Below are 15,024 nucleotides of genomic sequence, written 5' to 3' on the forward strand. Positions count from 1 at the left end.
TGAGTCAGTGATTGTTGTTGCTACTTCTTCATCTGCAGTCTTCACTCTCTTCATGTGAGCTGTACGGATCCACTTTAGGATACAAGCACACTACACAGCAGTCATAGTCACAGGATTATAAGGGGGAGGGCTTTTCCACGTGGTTCCAAACAGTCCTTGAGAATGTGCTTCTTCACTAGGTTGCAAGACTACTTTTTGCCATTCACCTGATAAGAGACAGATTTCACCACATCAGCCAGACCTTTATATTAGTTCTAGAATTTCGTTACTTAGCAATGCAAGCGCCACCGAGGAAATTCATTGGATTCTCATAGCTCTCTCCTATTTTCGAAGTGGATGTATCAATTGAAATAGACATATCAAATTTAGGAGATCAGCTTCCAGAACAATAGTTTGCCCACAGTCGTGTTGTCACATCAATATGTTGGGTAGGCCTCTACCCATCTACAGAACAAACAGACTATCACTAAAATGTATCTAAGACTATTGTATACATGTATTTCAATAAAATATGCCTGTGACCTAGTGAATAATTCCTCAGACTTTGCTATGTGACTCATGGTCATCCATGTTCACTTTCCTTCATTGTTTTTCTGACAAGTAACACATCTTTGACACAGATCTTCAGTGACAGCTCAAAAACAAGTATTGTAACAGTATTAGCTGGCAGCATTGAATCATGTAGTGAACATATTGCTGTTCGGGATTTGCCCACACATGATTATAGTCTTTTTTGCAACCACCTGCTCCTTTCATACCCAGGCACCTTCTCCTGAATCTCTCTAAGCTCATTCAATGTTGCTTGTTCTGAGTTTAACAAAAGAAGTTACTGTGTTAGTTTCATCATTTTCAGTTTCCTAGTTACATGCTTTTTGCTCTTTTGAACTGATCATTGCAGTTTGAAAAGCACAATACCTAGAGACCTCATTGTCATGAGTGCCCATGGTGATCATGCCATCACCAGACTAATGAGCAATACACTTTACAGCCAATATCTCATAGGTCGCTGTAAAGCCTCCCATAGTTTTAAAATGTGTCTCTCATTCCTAAATGGAGTACCAGAGGATGCCAATAAAGTTCTTTGAGACCACAATTGGCCAATCTCATGTACCACTATAAAACCATACTTGCTGTCTGTTGAGATTGTTACACTGAGCTCATTAGCCAGACAACATGCTTTTGTAAGACAATTAGTCATTCTACATCTGCTGAAGTATTATGCTTCAACAATTTCAGAAATAGAACAGACTGTGCAAGCTGCTGTCAGTATTCCTTGATGGTCTTTCAGACAAGAACCATCCACCAATAAAGTTAGATCAGACTCATCAAGTTGTGTATCTTTTATGTCAGGTCTTGGTTTGGTACACAATTCTTTTACATCAATACACTCATAGTTATATTCTTCATCATCTTCGTCATTGTTTAGAATCAGCATTAGGACTTCAGGATTCAAAGTATTGTACTTTCTGATTGAAATGTTATCTGTTGCCAATAATGTTTGCTCATATTTTGTCAGGTGGCTGCTTGTCATGTATACATTTGTGTACAAGCCATCAAAATCTCAAATGAATGAGGGACTCACACTATAAGTGTGCAACCCATCACAATCCCCTTGCTCTGGTCTATTGCCAAGCAACAGCTGTTTCAGGTTTCTGCAACCAGGAAGAGCTGAGGCTACCCGATCTAATGTAGCAGAGAAGTAAGTGACAGGTCACTTTCTTTCACCAAGGTTTTGCACCAGGACAGAAAGTGCATAACCTTCTCTTTTCTTGCAGTACAAAAATAAGTCTTTCTTGGAATTTGGCATTTTTAGAGCTAGTGTGCTGCAGAGTTTGTCTCCAAGTTCTAGGAAGGCATTAATGTATTCATTGTCAAATGGGACCGGATGCACTATGACACTGTGAGTAAACCTTTCCAAAGGCTTTGAAATCGGGAAAAGTTTAGCATCCAATGACAAGAGAAGGTAACCATTACCAAAAACATACTGACTCCCTTCTGGGTATGGAGGATTCATTCTTAGGATTGCAGAAACATGTTCTTTGGATACTTTTCTGAACACTTTCTCAATGTGATGACCAAGATAGATCACTTCTTTCATACAATACTGTACTTTTGTAGGTCAGACTTTATGACGATTGTCAGCCAGAGCATAGTTGTATGCAACTTGCAATCTTCTTTCGACTGCTGCGACTAGTAGGTCATTAACGCGCTGCATCTGCTGAGTTCCAGAGCAACTGCAGATTTTCCAAATCTTTCTTTAGTTCTTGGCTAAATATTAAGGGTCTTTCTCGCTACCCTCATGAGATACAACTACAACTGAGGAATTTACAGAAGAATCAAAATGCGAAAAGATATTTGCTACTTTCTTGAAGAGAAACGGAGAAGAATGCTTGACCCAAGTTGATAAGTGTGCACCATTCGGCATCTGTAGGAGTCCGAAAAATCACAGCAGGACTCAGTCCCATTAGATTATTATTATTATTTTTTTTAAGAGCTTGGAGCACCGTCCATTTGCCACTCTGCTATTTAGTGCCCATCGCAGGTGAATTTATTTTCCCCAAGATCTTGAACAAACCTCCATTTGCCACTTAGTTTTTTAATGCCCATCCTGTGTGGTGAGTTGCAAGGACTACCTAGCTCCTCTTTCAGAATCCCCTGCTCTATCATCTTCTTCTGACAGACTTTTATTCCCTCTTCCACTTCTTGTGAAAGATTATAATAATGAGTCCGAGGGTAAGCAGAATCTGGTTTTACAGTAATCTTGACCAGCTCTGCACTTTTAAATAATTCAGTCTCTTTACCTGTAAAATCTCATACATCTTCTTTCACTGTGTGTCTTAAGTCAAGAGACAGGTCATCTTTGTAAGAACTGGGAATAACTGAACTTTTGACTTGTGATTTTTATTTTATTTTAAATCGTCATCTTGGATTTGAATTGTGACACCACCTGTTGCACTGCAGGTTATTTAATTCATCTTACAAAGCATATTCTTTCATAATAACTTAACAGGACTCGAATCATGCCATATGAATTGGTGACCATTTTCTATGGAACCAATTTTATAGGAACATTTGCTGAAACCTGAGTTGTACATTCCGACAACTTGCTGATTCCTACAATTTGGACTTTTGTTCCCGAGAGGGGCATGTCAGGGACCTCCACGGAATGAAACATGGATGGGTAGCATCAATATGAAAAATGGCACAGGTTGGCTTTTTATCTTACCATCTGCATGAAGATCCGGTCTATTTCTAGGATTGGCCCAAGTATGGAATCCTCCTCCCCACACAGGCACTGTCGTAAGTTAATTGGCCAGTAAGGATCGCATGCAGCTGCAAGAGCAGAACTGTGGCATCCAGCTGTGGGAAAGCTCCGTTACCAACGTGAGCTTACACTAAGCTGTCACTCATTAAGGGTACGCCAAAACATAGTTACAGGAAACTGTGAGCACAGAATAACAGGGAGAGTAGGCATTAAAGGCAAATAGGGCCTTACCCACCAATGAATGAAAGAGATTGCGGACATTCTTTGCGGTCACTGATAAAACAGTATTGTGGAAAACTCAGCTTTACTTCTATGTCAAGCAGGGTTTAAAGCCCATGTCTAATTCCAGCAAAAATGTTTTATTGCAGTCTATTCGGCGGACCATGAAAGAAGAAGTCCTTCCTTTATCCTGCAACATCATAGGATTCTGCAAGATAATATTCAAAAGACGTGAGGACCTTTTATTCACATAGTGCAATCATTTATTTGCAATATGATGCAGACCTTTCATTCAGTGATCTGGCATGCAGTTGAACAGTGTCTGCATACAATTTTGATCGGGGCAGCTGTAATTCAAAGACTTGCACTTCCCCAGCTCAATTTCCTTTATTTTGCGAGGATGTTCTCATGCGCTATGCAGAGCAAGATCTAATCTGCCTAAGCTTGGCAATGTGGTCATCCATACAATACATATTTACAAACGGTTCTCAAACAGAGTCAAGATTAATGTGTGCAAATAGCATTTTGAGTAACATATCTGAGATGACATAATGCCATTTGAACATGTCAGCACAATTCAAGTGTAGTCAGTGAAAGAAATCCACCTAGAAATCTAAAGGAAATGCAGAAAAAAATATGATAGATTCTATGGCAAAGCTTCCAGAATATCACCTCATAGAGATAATCTAAAGTCTCTGAAATGTATTCCATGGCTCACCTTCAGGTAGTGTGGGCCAAGCTGCTTTAGAGATTATTTGCCAATTATCTGCCAGGTACATACGACTGACAAAGTGCAAGAAAACAATAACCAAAAAAGCAATAATGATTAATTTACTTACTGGCAATCTTCATTACTCTGAATACCTTTTTGTGGTACCAATACTTACTTCTATGAGGTGGCCAACCTCTACTCAGGGACCACATGACCTAATGCTGGGTTCAAAGTACACCCCCCTCCCTTTTCTCCTCCATGCCCCTCACACCATACTGGTGATAAAGAGGATTGGAGACCAAAACACTTCCTATACATCTCCAAGCTAAAAGGAGGATTCAGGTTGTGCAATAGGTACTGGGCGGGAGGGTCATAAGTATTGGTATGTGATAAAGAATATTCTGAGTAATGAAGATTACTGGTAAGTAATTTAATCATTACCTCCTCAACCCCTTTCTCGTACTTACTTTTATGAGGATATATCATAGTTGCACAAGAACCACCTGAATCTCAATAAACTAGGGCTCTGATTCTCTTTACCACCAGTATGAAGTGAGGGGCTTGGAGGAGGAAAGGGAGGGAGGATTTTACTTTGGACTTTCTCATTGGTTTCTAACTAGGTCATGTGGTGTATAGGTAGATGTTAGATGTCTCATAGAAGTAAGTATCATCATGAGAAAAGGAGTTGAGGAGGTAATTTAGACATAAATAAATAAATAGCTTCAAGCGCAAATCAAGCTTTTTCCCAACACTAGCAATAAATTATACTAGTAGTTTTCTAATCGAGCATCTGCAAAGTCAGCTCAAATGGTTTTTACATACTGCATGGTGCCATTTGTGCTGATTTTTCAGTGTTGCTCATTCAACCAGTGCTAAATTGTAGTGGAAGCAGCTCAACATGCATATTTTCTGCCTGTTAACAGAACTCCACAGAATCTTGTGGAATTTTTATGAACTGCGCAGAATTCCATGGAGTGAAACTTCCATCCATCCAGCCCTAGTGCCCATCTGGGGCACCCGCCTAACAAAGAGTTGAGGGTAGTGGGGGAACCACAGGTCCCCTGTGGCCCCAGCAGGCTCCCCACATGTACCCATCCTTGGTGCTACAGGAGCTGGCATTGCTCCCCCTGGTGTGTTTTGCCTGGACCCACAGGAGTGTGGACAGGGAAACAAATGTCTGGTCTCACCCGGTGGGTGCATCCTTAAAGCTCCAGCCGAGTGACAGCAGCTATGCTTTGTCGTAGTTTGACTCTTGCTCTAGGCAAGGCTGCTAGTTTAAGGATGACAGTACTTATGTTTGTAGGCGATGAAAATCGTCAATCCTACAAGTAGCAACTGTTGTCCCAACCCTCCCGGCTCACACGCAGCACTTCACCAAAAACATGAAATAGTAAAAGGTGATTTGTGGCCTTTACTCATGGATTCAAGAGTGTGACATCTCAGGGAGGACCATGGTTAAAAGTAGATTACCCCTTTCTCACATGAACAACATGTCTCAATCAAACACAGGCAATGAAGAAGGTGCAGTAAGGTTTCAATAGGTTTTATTTAACAAAACTGCAATCTACGATAAATTGCATGGGCTGCAATGATTAGGATAATGAATAGTGCAAGAAACAGAATGGTAAAGACAAGAGTCATTAATACAAAGACCCCCACCATCTTGCAATGACATGAAGTGACATGAGATATGAAATATGTCCTAATACCCTAATGTCATGTACCTAATCTCTAAACTAAAAGAAAGCTAGGTGTGTTAAACCTAATCTGCCAGTGCCATGTCCATGACAAGAGCCCCGCAATCCTCGTTACCTTGGAAAGAGGTCTCTAGCTCTGACTCCGTAAGGACATGAAGATTGGGTCAGCGTCAAGGAAACGTGAAGCATCAATAGCAGTGATGCCATCTAGTTGGAATCCCTCTGACTATCTGTCTAAGTGAGGTACATTTATACAGATTTGCTCGGACTCGAGGCGTTAAGAGGAAAAGAACCTAATGTGAACACCTACAGTTTGTTTATCTTTGTCGCTCAATATTGACGCCTTAGCGCGGTGGCACTGATTCAACCAATTTTGAGGTATTGCTGTTCAATTTCCATATGGAAAAATAAATGGTTAAAATGCTTTGCATTCCAGCTGCAGAGCATAGAGCTCCAGCTAGGAGTGATTTAGGAAAATATGGTTCAGTTCTCCTAGGGCCATGGGTTCAATGACCCAGGAGACTTACTGTGTGTTTTTGTATTTAATGTTGATTGGGGGCTGCTGCATTCCCTGCTGCCCCCCTTCTGCCATCCGCAACATTAAAAAAAAATTGATAATGGCTGTGCCCTTCTAGGGACAGCTCCATGTTCAAAAAAAGAAAGCTTAAAGTGTCCTCACAGGGCATTATGGGGTGCTCTTTCAAGCAGCAGTGAAAACTAAATTAGGGGCTCCTGCCCCTCATTTAATACTTCTTTTTTTGTTTTTAGGGTCTCTCCATGACACTCCACAACACTTTAATCCACTGTACTATGTGACACACTGCTCTACTCGATGCCACTCCACTCTACAACACTCTGTGTCACTCCACTTTACAACACTCTGGAGCATATTTAAGAGCCGCTAGCGCCACTGAGGCATCACTTTTCGTTATGCTCCGGTGGCGCAAAGCCCTGGTCCGTAGTTACAAGGTGGCGTTAAGCCATGTTTTGTGGCTTAACACAACCTTGTAAATACGGCCCCTTCACATGCAGCACTTTCCGTGGAAGGGGCGTGCAATGGGTGTTGCTGTGTGTGTGCCACAGCAATACCCATTGCATTTTGATGCTGCCTCAGATTTACACGTTTTCGTAAACCTGAGGCATCGTCAAAATCTAACACCACCAGAAAGGTGGCACTAGCATGTTTCAATGAGGAGAAATGCTTTCATTTCTCCTTGTTTTTTGTTCTTTCTATGTGTGCTGCATTCTGTAGCACATGTAGAAAGAGCAAATCACCATTTAATATTGTTTTTGTGCATATAGGTGCTCCTTCCTGCACAAAAACAATCTCCCCCTCAATGCATCCATCCTTTTACTATGGTGCAAGTATTGCTGCATTGGCGCACAGCAACAAATTTAGCACTGGCACAGGGAGAAGCACAGGGATGCACTGTATTCTAGTAAATATGGTGCATCCCTGCGTTTTGAAAATGATGGTGTGTGACGCTGCCAAATTTGGAGCAGTGCCATGCACCATCATTTTCTGTTAAGTCTGGCCCTATATGTCACTCCACTCAACTCCACTCTCCTCCACTCTAGTCTATTCCACTCCACTCTACAACACTCAACTCCACTCTACACCACTGCACTCTACACCACTCGTCTCTATGCCATAACAATCCTCATAAGGTTCTTTGAAGTTATGCAAAAGTACTATGGTACTGAAAAATGTTTTTAAACAATACCATATTCAACAACATTTTATGACTTTGAACACATTTTTATTTTTAAAAAACATAGAAATTCAATGAAAAACAAAAAGTTTGAGGATAAGTTACAGTTAGGAAAACTTACTTCATGATCACAGCCATTGCGGATGGGATACTCCATCACAAACGTGTCGGATATCCTGGCCAGCATTTTACAAGTTCCATAGGATATAATGGAACTTGAAATTTGGTGGGCGGGATATCATTCGCGTTTGTGATGGAGTATCCCATCTGCCAAGGTCGTAATCAGGCCCTTAGTTTATTGTTTATTATTTCTTAAACTACGCAAACCTTAGAAACTGAAAAGTTATAATTGTAACTTAAAGTTATAATTTTGGCCCGGCCCACAACTTACTATAGTCATAGTTAATTTAGTCTGGCTAGTCAGGTAACAGCACACTGTATGAGGATTGCAGGTCAGAGTTAGGAATTTGGTGTTTGCACTATTTTGATCTGTGTACAGTAATATTAATATACGAGTTAGGTTGGACTGTTACTCTATTTAACGCGCTATTGCCCACATTACACTAATTTACAGTGTTATAACATAAATATGTGCCTCACAATGTGCTTTACCTAACTGCAGAAATTCAGGCCCTTGCATCCTGGTTTTGTTTAAATACCTTTAAAAAAAAATGACAAAAAGTCATGGCGTGAACAATATGTGCTGAGTGGCGTAATATGCTATTTAATACCGTAACTGACTTTGGGGAGGGACTTTGAATTAATGACAGCCAGAGTCACTCCTGTGATCTTGCTAGGCCAAACACAAAACTACTGCATACCCTTTGACTTAATTTATCATTATTGAAAACTTTTTAGTCTTGGTCAGTGGTTCCCAACCTGTGGTCTGGGGACCCCTGTGGGTCCGTGTAGCCTCCTCAGGGGGTCGGTGACTGCTTAGAAAATTAACTAATATTAACATATTAATAAAGTGTATATAAGTAAAGTGGCTAAAGTACAATTGAAAATGTTAAAACTTACTATATATGTCAAGGATTCTAAAATTGGAGGCTAAAAATTAAATTAGTATCCTCAGACTGACCTGTGGGAGCAGTTCAGGGGCATCAAACAGAATACAGTATTGATGATGTGTGGCTTCAAGTGAATTTAGAAAAGCACTAACCTTCCAATAAAAATTTAAATTTATATTTTGTTTGCAAGTTAAATGAAATGTTTTATTATTTGTGTATGTGTTTTATGGAATGCTTGCTTCTGTATTTTTTGTATATTACTTTGCGGTTCAAATTATCAATAATGTGTAGGCCTGGACCCTTGGCTTCCAGTAATGACTCAGTAAGGGCTCCCTGGGTTTCAATAATGATTTAGTGGGGGTCCCCGGCGTCCAGTACTGATAAAGTGGGGGTCCACGGAAATCAAATGGTTGGGAACCACTGGTCTAGATGAGGCATTAATGCAGCAAAGCTAGATGCCCGGGCTACAGCATCAACTGTGAATACTACTAGGAGAATCAGTCTATCACGTTTCTTCATACATGGGGTCACGCTTACTACTCCCGTGTTACTATTGCTTCACTGGAGTCAGTCAGGCTACTTCCATTAAAGGATAATTAATATGCGTCTTTTTTACATTAAAATAACGCCCCAAAAGACACAGGGTGCATTAAAGAAATGCGCATTAAAATTTAAGAACAAGTCTCTCACCTCTAATCCTCTCCATGGGCGCACCACCACTCAGCTATTTGCAGCTCAGCCCATTTGATTAAATTATACAGGCACCAGCGCCTATTATTTAATAATGTTCCATGCTTTACTTTAGCGTTCTGCTGCGGAGAGGCCTAGCTACAGAGCTCTAGGCTGCAGCGGGGCTGGGTTGACAGCGTGTAGGGGAAGGGAAAGGAAGCTAAGAACTCCTCTGTGCCCTGAACTGCTTCACCAGAAATGTCAATGACTCTTGGAAGGCATTGTTCTGCGAACTTTAACGGGAGGGCGAGGAATATCGAGGAGCCGCACCGCAGCACTAATGGTGCACTTAACATTTTAAAACTGCACCAATCCCTGCAGTGAGGCAGAACCGAAGCGCGCTCCTAGCAAGTAAGGAGTCTCACAAACCACCGGGGCCATCCAGAGCCTTGCACCGGAAGTGTGCAACCAAGCGTGCTTACCGCATGCAACGAAGGGCGCTCAGCAAACTGAAAGTGTTTCTTTTGCAGAACAGTCATTAAGTATGGGTAATAGACTACATGAATAAAAGAAACAAAATACTTACTACTTGTATAATAGTAGGGGGTCAGTAATGGGTTTAAAGAAGTTCATTTGTAGGCCAGCAGCAGTCTTATTGATGCATACCAGGGTGACCAGGGTGACTTTTGGCCAAGCCTGGTTTTTAACACATGCCAGTAGTTAATTTGTAAAAAAAAAAAAAAAAAAAATATATATATATATATATATATATATATAGAGAGAGAGAGAGAGAGAGAAAGAGAGAGAGAGAGGCCTTGTTTTTTTTCCCCCTAGAAGTCCACTGCTGAAGCTGTTGAATGCCAGGGTTGCCGACTGCTTAGGTTGTCTAATCTTGGCTCCAATTCATACATGTTTCTTCGGCCATCCGGTGTTATCTGTCTCTTTAGCTCGCTCTTACAGGCTCTAATTTGCTCTTTTTCATCTCTGCTTTCGTTCTGTTTTCATAGCTTTTCTTTCTCCCCTTTCTATCATTTTCTCTCTTTCTTTAGGTCAGGTGCAGGTCCCCAAAAATGAGCGCCGGTGCCCATCACCTGCAACCACTTGCACAAATTAAATTTCACTTAAGTCCCAAGCACACTGACACATATATCCCCTTGCTTGTAAATGGTAAATTGAAAACACAAGTTCCAGCGTGCTTAGATTTATATGAGTAAAAAGCACAAACATTGATTCAGCCAACAGGTTTGAATTGAATAAGCTAATGCATTCAAACAGTCATACACAAGTGTACGTTTGTGCAACCATTGGCAACATGAAGCCAAAAGAGGAAGAGTCAAGGAGAAGCAAACTAGTCCCTAACACATTGCTGTTTACTCTGTTGGAGACAGAAGGGTGCACCCAAACAACATCATAAGGTGACTTCTCTACTGGGCTGAGCCAAGGCATGATTCACACAGTCTCAAGCCAATGGCTGAAAGGGGTTGATTTAAAAAAGGAAATGACTGAAAGGAATATGCCCACAGCCCACTGTATCTATATGTATACTGGTAACAACAGGTCTGTTTAGGCAGTTGCTGTCAAACCCAGACCTAAAAAATGACTGAATGTCAAAACATGACAAGTGGTTAGTAGACAACTATATCTAAAGCCATTCAGACATTCAGAATAAAGAGATTCTGATATAGCAAGAACAGTAAATAAGCTGACCAGGCAGTGGTCAGGAAAACAATACAGGCTAGTTATGTGTCAAACAGTATGTCTCCCTTGTATGCAGCTTGAACGTTTTTTCCCTTTGGAGGATAGTGTATGTTTTCTTTTGGACAACTATGAGCGTGATTTATTAAGACAGGATTATTAGTTAGGATTCTTCTATATTTTGAGGTTTTGATGTTCTGTTACCCCCAGATGATTCTTGGATATACTGTTCATCATAGGAGATACCTTGTAATCATTATTTCCTGTAGAGGATAATATGGATGTGTCGTTGCTGATGGAGCAGTGGCGTAACATTAGATCACACAGTTCCTGCGGTGCGCGGGGGTGTATGGGTGCGGTTGGCAAGCTCCAGGGGGCCCACTCAGCACAATACACTGTGCATGGGCGGCGGAACCTAGGCCTGAAAGCCTCTGACTGGGTCAGAAAGGGGGACTCCAAATTCTTTGCTGGGGGTCCCCCTCAATTCCATTATGCCACTACCATGGAGGATAGATGTGGTTAGTTGTTGGCCACAGACTATAGGCTGGACATGCAGTGACTTTTCTAAGATTATATGGGTGTTCTATTGCCCTTGAGCAATAGCTTTAGCATGCTGGATTCAGAGAAGAGCAGTTTACCTGTGCGATAGTCTTTCAAGATATTTAGGTGTACTATTTTCCTTGAATAATAGTTTGTATGGGAGAATGTCCTGAACGAATAGTTTGGGTGCAGCAATGTCCCTTTGTGATAGCTTTGGGTTTCAGTTGTCAACAAAGTTCAGATGCACTGTCGCTCATGCAGCTAATTTTACCTATGCAAGGTCGTTTGGTGGCACTGTGTCACTGAATTATAATTTTTGTGTGAGTTTGCATTTCGTTAAAGCATGATGTTCCATGTGAAGAATAGATTGGGTTATTCATTCTTTATGAAGGATGGGTTAGAATCGTTCTTTTCTATGAAGTATGATGTAATTGTGAAGTTGAAAAATGTGTGTGTGCTGTTGCCTACTAAGTATAGCTTGGTTATGCTTTATTTGCTGGGGAATCGTTTGGGATGCTATTGCTTATGTGACATACTTTGGGGGCACTGTTACACATGTAGAAAGTGTGTTTTGTGTCATTTGAAGGGCAGCTTCGGTATGCTGTTGCTCCTGAACAACAGTTTAGTCTTATGTTTTCACATAAAGGGTATATTGGGATTCCATTTGTCCCCGAGTATAGCTCGGAAGTACTTGCCAATATGGTAGTTTTGGTGTGTAGTTGTTTTTGGAAGGTAACTTGGGTGTCCAAGAAGGATAATTATGGTTCTCTCTGAAGCTTGAAAAACAGTGTGCATGGACTATTGCTCAATATTAATTTAATGTCAAGCATTTTTGTTTTGCTGCCGTCCATACAAGATTGCTTCCTTGTGACATTGTTCATTAAGGCGGGCGTTGGTGTGATATGGCACTAGCAAGAAGTTTTCCTTGTGGTCCCTTCTTCACAGGTTTTATGTCTAATATGTTGACCACAGGGCACCCTTGTGTTGTACTGTTATTCTTGGAAGATAGCTTCAGTGTGATGCTCTCAACGGAAACTGTGTTTCGTTTTGTGTTGTCTAAAGAGAGCATATTTTATTGGTGCTTATTCATATGGATTCATTTGGGTCTGATGGAATCTCAGAAGAATATTTTGGGTGTGATCTTGTGCTTTGCCACACAAGATAGTTTGGAAGTACATTTGCCCATGGTAAATGATTATGGGTGGGTGGTAAACTCTGCTCCGCCGGCGGAGTTTGCAGAGTTTTGCCACTCTGCACTCCACTTGGAGCACGGAGTTCGGCAAAAACTCCGCCCACCGGTGCGTGGTGGAGTTTACCGATGCTCCCCTCTTCCCCTGATTGTGACCGCGCTACGTATTGGTTCTGATGTTAGTCCTCATTCACAGGAAGGCAGTGTGACTGGCGCTTTTGCCATACTGTTTTGTCATTCTCCACAGACTGTACATGCTTCGGTGTTTTATTTATTAATTTTTTTTTAACCTTTTCTATTGAAGATGCGGTAATGTAATACATTTTACAGGAAACCGAACAGAATCATTATTTATATTGACATACATCAATCCCATCTTTCATTAATCAGGATGCACAGGAAGAATTGTAGGAATAAGCGGTTCATATCTTTCACTAACAGAAACAACATAACAACAAATAAACCATCAAGTGATGAGCTTTTGGCACACAGTGTGTCGTAATTGGACTCTAGCTCCTAGACTGTTGGTTTAGGGATTACAGAAGTTTTGTTTATAGGTCACTAAGTCACTCCTAGAAGAAGTCTCAACTGTCAGCCCAACCCTCTGGCTCACAAGCAATACCTCACCCAAACTCAGAGAGCAGAGGTGATTTCTGGCAGCCTTGCGCATGGACTCTAGATTAGACCTCTCAAGTCATGGTGGAACAGACGCTACCCTTTACTCTTGTCAGCAATACTTCTCATACGGACACAGGCAATGAAGGAGATGCAGGATAGTTTTCAATATATTTATTGAAAAACTGCAGTCTATGATAAAATGCATGTGCTGCAATGTTTAGGATAATAAATAGTACAAGAAGCAGAATTGTGAAGGTGAGAGTTGTGAACACAAAGAACCCCACCATCATACAATAAACATGAGATGTAAAATCACTTGTAAAGAGAACCTAATCTCTACCCTAAAGAGTGCTAGATATGATAAACCTAATCTGCCAGTACCATGTCCATGCGAAGCACCCGCCAACCCTCATTACCTTGGAATGAGGTCTCTTGTCAGATTCCGTGGTGACACAGAGGCTGAGTTCTGCAGTAAGGTGACATGCAGCATAGGGGGCATCTAGAAGGAACCCCTCTAATGACCTTGTCCGCATGAGATGTATTTACACAGATCATGTAGCGTACCTGATGCAGGTATGTTCCTAAACAACTGATAAGGAGGCAGACTTGTGGCTGCAATTATATAAACAATCACCAACAAGTGCACATTATAGTCCTGATTATGACTTCGGTGGAGGGGATTACTCCGTCCCAAATGTGACGGATATCCCGCCCACCAAATTACGAGTCCCTTATATCCTATGGAGCTCCTAATATGGTGAGCAGGATATCCGTCACATTTGGGACAGAGTAATCCCCTCCACCAAAGTCGTAATCAGGCCCTATGTTCCTATCACACGTGAATGAGAAAGGGACATGTTGACAATACCGACGTACATCACTGATCATGACGCTGATAATGACATCTTCTCAGAGTGCCACTGATAATGCAAATCAAAACATTTGTATTAAATATATATATAGAAGAAATAATAGAATAAATGGAATAAAACAGAGCAAGCTAAGTAGGTTCAAAGTCACTAAGTGATGAGGAAACAGGCCTGCAAGACAAAGGCTAAGCTAAACTCTTAAGTCCCCCAAAAAATTAAAATGGAATCACCACACCCTCCCTATTGCTGAAAAGAGGATGCTAACTCACTAGTGTACTCACCATGAGTACAAAACTAAAATGCTCTTAGCTTAAAGTCTAAAATCTAGTTAAAAACTAAGCTAAAAACATACAAAGAGATAAAATGTCAACCATGACAAGCACACCAGGCCAAATGCGAGCTAAATTAGTGAGGCCATTTGGAGTTAAAATTAAAAAATTTCAATAAGGCCAATGGTCGAATCATTCAACAATAATCATGGTCTTGAAGAATGTCTCAGAAGTCACCAAATGTGAGTGCCTTTGGAAGGACTCCACATCGTCAGATGTTAGAAGGATCAAAATATTGGCAGACGGGTCCACGGAACAGAAGTGCCGTAGATGCAGGATTACCCACACAGGCAGCACCATCCATAGTGCCAGATGTCGTCGGAGCCAAGTAGTTCACAAGCGGTTGTTCATAAATGGCCTTGTGAATCCATCTCAGCCTCATGGGCACGACCGTAAATTAACCCTCATCAGGAACATCAGTAGTTCCTTGTCCACAGGAGGCACTGGCTGAACAGCAAAACAAACCAACGGTAGACACTCAAATAGGCATCAGGCGCAAT

The sequence above is a fragment of the Pleurodeles waltl genome, chromosome 7, assembly GCF_031143425.1.
Source record: "Pleurodeles waltl isolate 20211129_DDA chromosome 7, aPleWal1.hap1.20221129, whole genome shotgun sequence".
In the NCBI taxonomy this organism is placed as follows: Eukaryota; Metazoa; Chordata; class Amphibia; order Caudata; family Salamandridae; genus Pleurodeles; species Pleurodeles waltl.